Source organism: Amphiura filiformis, chromosome 2 (assembly GCF_039555335.1).
Source record: "Amphiura filiformis chromosome 2, Afil_fr2py, whole genome shotgun sequence".
Lineage (NCBI taxonomy): Eukaryota > Metazoa > Echinodermata > Ophiuroidea > Amphilepidida > Amphiuridae > Amphiura > Amphiura filiformis.
In genome coordinates this window covers 84,729,895-84,739,573 of record NC_092629.1, presented here as the reverse complement: position 1 = coordinate 84,739,573, position 9,679 = coordinate 84,729,895, and the positions used below count along the sequence as shown (strand labels likewise).

The 9,679-nt window shown below is 36.9% G+C and overlaps 1 long non-coding RNA gene across 1 annotated transcript; it reads left to right on the top strand.

Annotated features, from left to right (window-relative positions):
- The first annotated feature begins 1,205 nt into the window (after positions 1-1,205).
- LOC140137443 (uncharacterized) lies at positions 1,206-6,894 on the top strand. Its single transcript, XR_011856839.1, has 3 exons — positions 1,206-1,281; positions 4,563-4,668; positions 6,004-6,894. It is a non-coding gene; the product is annotated as an uncharacterized lncRNA (long non-coding RNA).
- Positions 6,895-9,679: the final 2,785 nt, after the last annotated feature.

The window sequence follows — 9,679 nt, the reverse complement described above, 5'->3', positions numbered from 1 at the left end:
TAGAATCTCATCCCGATTCATTGCATCTTTCTACTCTAGAAGTAATGTTTTACATTATTTTCTCTACATTTTTACTTCATCATGTAGCGGCGAATTTTTTCTTTCTAATACATTAGTTCCGATCTGAAAGTTTAAAGCGATATTACAGACTCATCACTTTCCGCATCTGACTGTTTCTCTATTTTTACCTCTTTTTTGCCCCCTTTTTTTCTTATAGCTTGGCATATAGGCCGAATGCCGAGAAAGATCATTTGGTATATTTGATTTATATTTCATGTTTGTTTGTCTGTCTGTTTGTTTGTTTGTTTGTTTTTTTTTTTTTTTTTTTTACCATTTACGATGCGATTCGCAAATCGGCACCCGTTGCGACATGCATCATCCTCTGTGAACACGCGCGAGCCCACTTCCGGCATGCATCATTTACGATCTGCATCATTTTCTCGGAACGCGCCCGTAAAGGCTATCTTCTGAAGATAGCATTGCAGGCCTAATAAATAAATAGCATTTAGAATCTCATCCCGATTCATTGCATCTTTCTACTCTAGAAGCAATGTTTTACATTAATTTCTCTAAATTTTTACTTCATTATGTAGCGGCGAATTTTTACCTCTTTTTTTGCCCCTTTTTTCTTATAGACGATTTCCGTAATTGACCACTTCGTCGCCGTTGGCGGCGTTTGGCTCTGCTAACTCAAGTCAGGGGGGGACGGAGGATTTCTTGATGACTGGCAACCCTTTATTTATTCCCTGGTCCTAATCGATAATCGTGATCAGATTTTGCCAGGCCGGTCTGGATCGGAAAAACTCTGGTAAAAACGCCGCCATTTTGTCGTCTGAAAACACAGTTTTAAATTCCACAAAAAGTCAACATTGCCTGATGTTCATGACTTAAAACTTCGTGTATGTAAAGATTTTCGGACTTAGATCATAATGGGCACACCGCAACTCTTTGATTTTGAGAGATTTTGCCCATAAAAGGTCGTCAAATCACTGCAGAAAGCGAACCGGCAACTGACAATTTTCGTATGCAACACACGCAACATGCATGCACTGTCGAGCTGTCATGCATGCAAACCATTACATTGGCAATCATTGCGTGGATTGCAATGGTGACTTTCCATTTCCAGTACACGGTTTACGTTTACGTCGACGGCCAGGACGCCGATCGATGGTTGCATTCATGCATTTGAATCATCATCATTATGATGATCATGCATTGCATGGCGGTATGGGCTGATCATGATGACAGTACTTCTGCAAAGTTAACTGACATGAATGTTCGGTAAGTTGTAGCTGAGATCCCCTGCTGAGTGACTGAGTAGCTCCGAGTCCCAGTCCCAATTATCACTCTCAGAAGTCAGAACTAAACAATCTAATGAATAATATAAATATACCTGGTGTGGGATTCCGTCATTTGACTAAAACATGACAATGGCTTTTTTTTTTTTTTTTTTGCAACTACCATGCTACGGACGCACATGCGTTTGCAACTGTTTTATGGGTACGCGTATGTGTTTACGGATACGCAGTGTACGCACGCATTGTGTGCAAGTGTTATGGGTACGCACACACGTGTGTGCTTATTGGTATGGGTATGCACACACGCAATTGTTTATGGTTACGCATTATGCGTTTGCAAGTGTTTATGGCCGCACACATTACGCACATGACGCATACAGCTCAAATGAGAAGTCACTGCATGCAGCCCATAAATCGTGGCTCTTGAGCCACACACAGTACATAGTTAGTGGTGTGTTGGAGACTGATTCTGAACTTAAGACTTAAGTGAAGTATTTCTCTAGCGTAGCATGTTAGACTTGCCTTAACTTTGCTTTGCTTGTGGGCAAGCACAGCGCTTGAGTAGCACTAGCAAATTGGCACCCGCAAAGTGGAACAAACAACTGTGCGTAGGCTAGCCATAAACAGGTACGTGACCGCGTGCATACCCATATTCACTTGCGCGCATATATCCGTAAACACTTGAGTGTAGGCCTATGTACCCATAAACGCTTGCAAACAAATTCTATAGAAAAATTATCAAATTCGTATACATCGTGGAACATATACTCTTTGCGTGGCTGTGCGTAGTAAGCAGTTGTACGCAGATAGCCTCGCTAATATGGACGCGTAGAGCAGCGTTGTACGTGCTTGTAGTTAGCATGATTAGTCGCGGAGTAACAAGCGTAGTTGAATGTTCCACGATGTACATGAATTTAATATTTTTATATTAGTACCGTACAATTTCAATTTCGCCACTTTTGAAGCCAATGTTTGAATAGGATCTATTCCTGAACATAATTGACTGATTTATTGCTCACGAAGCCGCAATTCAGTACAACCAATGTCAACCATCCATGAATATTATCATTTTTCATAGTATCATGAACCAATCAGAGCAAGTGTTAGTAAATTAATAGCCGTGCCTAAATATTGTATAATAAGCCCAATCGGCATTGGAAGTTTGCAATGCATTGTGGGACAGTTTTTGCAGTTTTAGGACACTTTGTCCTTTGACCTATCGGGAAAATTGCTGTAATTATTAATAATTTATTTATTATTGTCATAATGTTATCATTAAAAATATTTAAATAATTAATTCATTTAATAATAATGTTTTTTAAGTTTTTTTTATTTTAGTAACAAGTTTTTAATTATATTTTGTACGCACAAAACCCGAATTTTCCAGAAAGGTCAAAGGGCAAAGTGTCCTAAAAAAACCGGAAGTTACAATAGCGATTTGGCTTATTGCACTGGCGCGCACTCCGCATAGTACGTGCAGTGCTTTCGGATGCGTTCATTTTTCTTGCGGGTGGAGGCATTTATATTTGTTTGTATTTTCCAACATTTTAGTGACAATTTTGTTATAAAAATTATAAAAACCACAGGATTTTTTAGTCGTGTATGAATAAATGCGTATCACTTATTGCTTTCGAGAAATTGTACAAAATAATGCACTTGTACTGAGATGTTGATGCGTCTTATGCACTCCGCCTTCGGGGCTCGTGCATTAGACACATGAACATCTCAGTACGTCTGCATTATTTTGTACAATTTCTCTCCCAACAAATGATACACGTTTATTAACCTATAATTAGTTGTATGCTGCAGCAGCATACAAATTAAAAATAGTTGATATTTTATTAAGAATGCTGATTTTTTTTAAATACGGTCGTGCGTCATGAATTGGGGTATAGGAAAAGGTGGTAGTGTTAAAAAAAAAAAAAAAATTCAGGACGTTTTGGCCCAGATCTCAAGAATGTAGAGGGCTACTGAACTAGAAATGGTCTCATTTTGTTGCTAATTTATCTACCTAAAACTGGAAAGTAAAAACTTCACACTGTATTTACTTTTTGAGATATTGCAATTCAAACGATGCAAAGTCAGGGGTGGTGGTGCCTACGGTTGAGGTGCCTACGGTTGAGGCGTGTGTTAAAGTATAGGGAATATTGATTTTCAGTGCCTCTCAAATTTATTTTTTACTGTAACTTCGTATCCCAGCAAGGTATTAGGATGGATTATGTACATGTACCATTGTTTTGGTATTTATAATGTCTAGTAAGTAACTTGACCAATTTTACTCCAAGCTGGTTTAATTTGTTGTTAATGTGCTGCATTCTGTGTCATGGCCTCTAGGCTTTTCCTATACGTTACTGTACTAAGCATGCATTTGTGCTCCGAAATGTTCTGAATGTCATATTTCTGAATGTCAAGTTACCCTACTTCTGTAAAAGTTAATATTTTTTAGAAGGAAATTTGATGAGAAATTCAAATATGCCATTGGTTTTTGTGTAGGACATAAAGGAAAAAAGTTTTGATTGATAATGCCATAAAAATCATAAAAATTTATGTACGACTTTTGAACACCCTGTATCTCAGTTAGGCTACATAACTCATCTTACAAGTTTGCTTTTTTTGAGAGCCGACAATGTTATTAACACATCTAAAAAGGTTTTAGCAGGACAGGTGTTTATGTTAGTGAGTAAGAGAGGAACCAATTTTTTACTTTTTGAACGAAAATGTAACTTTTCCACCCTATATAATATTTGTGGCACCCTGATATATCAACTTAAAAGTTGAACAATTGCCTTCCTTACACTTGCACAGCTTGATGATGATAAAAAATTGTAGGTTTCTGACAAACATGAGATGAATTACAATCATTTTTGTGTAAAAGCGTGATTATTTTTCTAATTTTGAGCATGTAACGCATTTGGCCCCCAATTCATGACACACGACCATACTACCTGGGACTAAAAGTTTGTTCGGCTTATAATTGATGAAAAAACTCATAACAGCATGTCTTGAGATAGAATGGTGTGCACGCAGTTGGGTACAGCACTTACCTTAGTTCCATGTTGTGTATTGTGTGACTGGTGCACCCTAATGTGAATTTACGCAAGCGTGAGTTGGGATTTCTTTAGGCCCATGCCATGGCATAGGCCTAACATAGGTGCTGACTCTGGCCTACTCAACGACTAAATTGGGCTAGGACTAAAAAGGTGTTTGTTTTTATATGATTTTTAGCTTGACATGAAGTCATGTTTCTTGTACTTTTGCCAACAGCTAGGTCAGTGTGAACTATTGCAGCAACTTTAGCCACATGCCACAGTTGTGAGGAGAATATGACTTTACATAGATCTACAGAGTGAACAAATAGCATAAAGACCTGGTATGTACAACTATAATTTGTAATTTTTATTTGATTTAAGGGCATGCATTTGTTAATACTGTGATTTCATCTAATAAATAAATGGAAGATGCAACAACATGTTTATTTAAAATTGACAAAACAGCATTTGTACATCTCCTAGTTCATTTTGCCAGATTTTACGTGATGATCAGGACGCCGCAAAATACTGCAACATACAAACAAACAGCAGTACCGTAATAGAAATGTTGTTGTGTGCTCTCCATGTGACAATACTGTTTAGCTTAAAAATATTCTTGTAGGCTTACTGTTGCAATGGGCTATTCCAGTTGAAATCCATACAACCCCAACCCCCATGGAATACATGCCCTTAAAGCCATGTGTGATTTTTCCACAGTGATGACCTCAATTTCTTTTTGCATGATTGTTATGCCTAATATAGCGTACTGAAATACCACGTGAAAGAGTAGTAAGACTAAGCCTGAAGTGCTTTAATTACAGTAAAATTTAAGTTTTTATTATAAAACCTGATATCTCTGGTTTTATTGTGATGGCTGATACATCATGCATACATATCATTGAATCAGTGACATATAAACTGTGTTTATCTATCGCTATTTGTCTTAAATGTCTCTTTATACATCCAAGCTGCATGAAGCTCAATGACGATCGGCGAGCCAAAACGCATTGACGATAATTAGGGACCGTTCACAACACTTGTAAGAGGGGAGCCTGATGCAAAAACATTTCATCACAAAAAAATTTTGGGGCCCCTTGGACCTTTACAGACCTCGAAAATTATGGGTCAACCCCATAGAAAAGCGTATAACTCAATTTTCCCAGGAAAATTTGTGGTCATTTTTTTTCAGGGCCCCCCTTAGGAGGGTCAAATATTTTCAGGGCCCCCCTTTCCCTTTTTGCATCAGGCCCCCCCAACAACTGTTTGTGAACGGTGCCTTACTACAGGCACTGGAATGAAATGGCAATTTTCTTTGTTTTACCGCATTTGTTGGCTCGAAGTTAAAAGGGGACATAATGTGATTAGTGAAAACTATGGAAACAAAGAACCTATGATTGAAATTGTGCATTATTCAGGGGTGTGAGAGTTCAGATTAAAATCTGAATTAAATTATAGGAGGTTTCCAAATTTCCAAATTTCAGAATTTTGAGGCTCTTTTATTTGTGGTCACTCACACCCCTGATTATTGCTTTAATCTTCCACACAAGGAGTGTGAATTTCAAATGGGGTTACCTGAATTGGTGACCTATGTCTTCCATAGGTGTGTATGGATTTCAACTGGAATAGCCCAATATTACAAGTATCACAGTATTATCTTTAATGATTTCATTTTACAGAATATGAACTTGCACCTCTGGAAGAAACTGGTCTACAGCAACAACAAATACCAGAGACGGATGGCCCGGAAAAATTGTGCCCCCCAGCATCATTTACTTGAAAGTAGCTCCTGGCAATTGGATTTCGTACCAGAGTGGAAGTCACCTATGACATATTAATTGCCCAAGATTAAGTCAACCCAAGTTTGATCTACAATTGGAATTTGGAAATCAGTATAAAGATTATGATTCTCTTTCCTAAACATTAAACTTTGTTTGTTTTGAATGGGAACGAGCACTGCTAAAAAGATTTGTTAAGTCGAGTCATTCAAGTTGAGTTGGATTCGACTCGACATTTTAGCCTTTAGGACTCCAGACACGACTCGAGTCTGAAAATAATGACTTGAACTCAAGCTTTAGGACTTGAGTCTCAAATCCAAATGACTTGCCTCGAGACTTCAATGATTTCACTTGAGACTTTGGTGACTCGGACTTGACTCTAAGACCATTTGACCCGACTCAGGGGTGGATCCAGGAATTTTCAAAAGAGCGAGAGCCATGTCAAGCGCCGATCTGTAAAAATACATAAAGTCAGGCGCCGCTCTGCAAAAATTGTAGGGGCACACACCGGGTGCGCCCCATAATCCGCCCCTGACCCAAGTTGTATTCAGTGGCTCTAATTCAGCTGCATTTCATAATGTAACATTATTTCCACATCTATAAATGCATGGTTTTAATGGTTTAATTCTGATGAGCTATGTACACTTATTAGGGCACAGCACTGGTAGTGCTGTGATGCATGCATGTATATACAGGGTGTATCAATATGCGGACGCAAATGCAGGTCATTGAAAAAGTATAATGACCGCTAAAAGTACGCTCTACAATGACCGTGTTATATATGACGTGTTACGCATTAGCCAGAGGGGTGTCCAGGTGTCATTTGGACACCCTAAAATTCTGATTTTTATAATGGAGTGAATAGGAAGTGGACACTCTGATTTTGTAGAATAAGGTATTTTTGACCATTTTGGACACCCTAAAGACACCCCTCTGGCTAATGCCTTGATTGCGTGCTAGTGTAATTGGTCGCTAGCGGTATTTCCTTAATGGGCTATTCGATTTTACAGGGAAAACGACAGATAAAGTTAAAATTGTGTTCTGTTTTCAAATTAAAAGAAGAAAATGTAACATTAATTGAATTTTAAAAAAATTGAAAAAGTGACGGTTATGAATGAGGTTAGTTATTTTTCAGGTATCTAAACATTGTGCTTTGGACCTCGGGATATACCTCGGTTCAATGTTTAGATATTTCACAACAAGGGCTTAGGCAGCCAGCCGTGTAGGGATCGAGTGTTTTACACACCCAAATTTGTAAATACATTACACACCCAGTTTTTACCCACATGGCCTATACTTTGTACACAAATCTTAAATTTACACACCCAGTTTTTTGAATTTATGTTTCACAATACCCTCAAAACAACTGATGCGCATGCAGTCATTAACCTCTAATCAATGCTTTTCTTTCACATTTAAGGTGGTACTACACCCCTGGCCAATTTTGTGCCTATTTTTTTTTTTTTTTTTAAAATTATAGCGCATTGGTGACAAGTAAGATATGTTATAGGGGCAAGGAGTACAACTACTGCACTGAAAATTTTATTTCAGCACAGACAACAGTTGTGGAGTTACAGTAAAAAATGAGGGAAAACCAATATTTGATCAATAAATCAATAACTACTTGCCTTGATTCACTGAAATTCCAGTGTAGTAACTGGATTCCTTGCCACTATAATATACATAACTTTTGTTACCAGTGTTTTATTAGTTTTTGAGAAAAATGCAAAAATAGTCACAAATTTATTAAGGCCGGGGTGTAGTACCACCTTAAGGGATCTAGAATGAGCGTTTATGGCGTTTCGACAGTATTTTTTGTGGGACATGAGAGCACCTCAGGCGTGTCGAATTGCATTCTGAATCTGAAGCATGTCTTTCTGATATAAAATAATTTTCATTTTTTGAAATTCACGATATAATACAAATTTTATGACAAATTATTAAAATTTGATATTTTTCAAATTTTTGATATAACAGTCCTCGAAATAAATTTCATTAATCTAATGATATATTCTTAAAGTGTATATAGCTGGGAGGAAAAGCCGACGATCAATTGAAAATTTTGACCTTTTGTATTGAAGATATGGATTTTTTCCCAAAAAGACCTTTTTTTTTTTTTTTTTTTTGTAAAAAAATTCCATATTTCTAATACGAAATGTTAAAATTTTCAATTGATTGTCGACTTTTCATCCCACCTACATACACTTTAAGTATAAATTATCAGATTTATAAAGTTTACTTCAAGTACTGTTAAATATCAAAAATATCAATTTTTAATGATTTGCCATAAAATGTGTATTACATTGCGAATTTCTAAAAATCAAAATTATTTGATATCAGAAGGCCATTCTTCGTATTCAGAATGCAATTCGATATGTCTGATGTGCTCTAATGTCCCACAATAAATACTGTCCAAACGTTCATACCCCTTCCCTTAAGAACAAATATTTTAAAAATATTGCTTAAAAATTAACATTCCATACTTAAAACTTTTAAAAAATTGACAAAGATGATAGAAATTACTGATACATTGGGCATATACAAATGGGGAAGATTTTTCTTATTGTTAAATTCAACTACTAGCCCCTCCCCGGTTATAAGCCCACCCCCATTTTTGCCCGGGGGGCCACTTCATTATGATAGTGTACACATACATGTGTGACCAAATTTTCTTTAAACATCCCCTAAACGAGTTTTACCATACCAAGAAATTTAAGCCTATAATTAGGTCAGTTAATATAAAATATACCCTCTAATGCAGGCATGGGATTTTCCAGTGAAAACACTGGAACCAGACTTTTGTGATGTCAAAATTTCCGCAATTTTATTGATTTTCAGCCCTTTTTCAGGTGTTTTTGCCAATTTTACGTGCTTTTCCAGACTTTTTCATAAATGCGTTGTCCCATGCCTGCTAATGTGTTTTTTGGCTAGTACCAAAACATTTGTAAAGGTACCCTAAACAAGTTGTTCAGTTTCAGAAAACTACCCTTACTCTTGAAAATCAGTGTTTTTTAGACCCTAAATGCGTCATTCGCGTAACTTGCCTTGCCTAAAAAAAACACCCCTTTTCCTTGTTTTTTTTTTGCATGTGTGTTGAAATGCAGTTTTTGTGAGTACAATTTTTACCAAAAATGTGAATATTAAAATAGCTATAACTTTGAAACTACATTAAGTATGAACTTCATAATTCATACAATGTATTTGCTGTGGAGAATTATACATATCATATGTACAGGGTTGTAGCTAGGATAGTTTTTGTTGTGGGCGGCATTTAATGAAAATCTTGCATATTTGGCAATTTTTTGCCAAAATGGGCCAAATTCTTGACTAATCCAATAAAATTGTGCAATTTTGGCCTCTGAGTGGTGGGCTCCAGTGCTAAAGTTGCAGCTGACTGGTGGGCTCCAAAACTGAGTGGTGGGCTCTGCCACAGTGCCACCCACCGCCGCCCACTGTAGCTACATCCCTACATATATTCAATATTTGTTAACGAAAAAATTGCATCTCTATATCTTGATGAGATAGTTGGAGGATATACATTATTTTGGTGATTTTGTACAATTTTGAAAAAAAAAAA